Source organism: Otolemur garnettii, unplaced genomic scaffold, assembly GCF_000181295.1.
Source record: "Otolemur garnettii isolate 467f Iridium unplaced genomic scaffold, OtoGar3 scaffold00152, whole genome shotgun sequence".
NCBI lineage: Eukaryota > Metazoa > Chordata > Mammalia > Primates > Galagidae > Otolemur > Otolemur garnettii.
Genome location: NW_003852547.1, coordinates 1,498,186 through 1,499,332, shown reverse-complemented (window position 1 = coordinate 1,499,332; position 1,147 = coordinate 1,498,186).

The window sequence follows — 1,147 nt, the reverse complement described above, 5'->3', positions numbered from 1 at the left end:
AAAAAAAAAAAAAAAGAGATCACCATAAACCAGGAGACAGGAACGGTTTTAAGGCGTTCATGTGCATTACCTCTTTCAGTTCCCAGAACAAATCTACTAGGATGTAGATTTGGAGGTAGTAGGATGACGCCCAACCCCCCATTTTTAGGAACGGCGAGGAGAAGTCCAGGGAAATTAAGTAACTTTCCAACTTTATATTGCGAACAAGTGTCCTCACGAGTGAGGTGGAAGGAGGCAGGAGGAGGGAGCTGAGAGCCCCAGAAACCCTCAAACCAGGCGAGACGCGCGATACCACTAAGAGATCGTTGATCGATACCACTCAGAGATCAGAGAACAAGGGCATCAGCCACCGCTGGAGTGGGTGCCGGCCCCATATACACTAAGTACCAACCCTCCTAGAGGACCCAAGGACAACGCTAAAGGCGAGAAGGCTCCTCAGGCAGGACGAACACCGCCGCCTTTGACCCTCCCGCCGTTCTCTCCTGAGACGTTTTTTACCCTAAATCGACCGTCAGGTACTTGCAGGCCCCAAACGTAAATCCATGAAGTTCTCAAGGGCCGGCGAGACGTGGAACTGGCTGGGACTACCAAGGAATGTAACCTAGCAACCGTGCACAGTAGGAGCGGAAGCGTGCGCTTGGCCACAGAGCGTCTGTACTACACTTCCCACAATTCCCCGGTCTGTCAGCACGGGCCGCGAAATTACAAGGGGAGGGATGTTGGACTACATTTCCCAGAATTCCTCGGTCGCCCTGCCGGAGCAGCGAAGGGATTCAGGGAAGAGAGTGGGCTGTTGGACTACAGTTCCCAGAATTCCCCGGATCCTCTTTCCAAAGCTTGTAGGCTTCGATTTCTTGTTTTACCTGGGTTAGAGAAGTGTTGGGACTACCCGGTTACTACATTTTGCGCAGTGCCACAGTGCTGGCCTTTTGGGCAAGAACATGGATTTCTACATTTAACAGAGTTTGCGTTGGGTTTCCTTGAGTTCCTGAAGTCGAAATGCCTCCAATTATTACAGGACTCTGTAGAAGGGGAACAAGGTAGAAAATGTAATTGTCAAGAAATTAACGGGGAATGACTGTTTAGGGGTCAATAGATGGCTGAAAGGGGGATAAGTATAATCGGATGTTATGACGCTAACACAGGT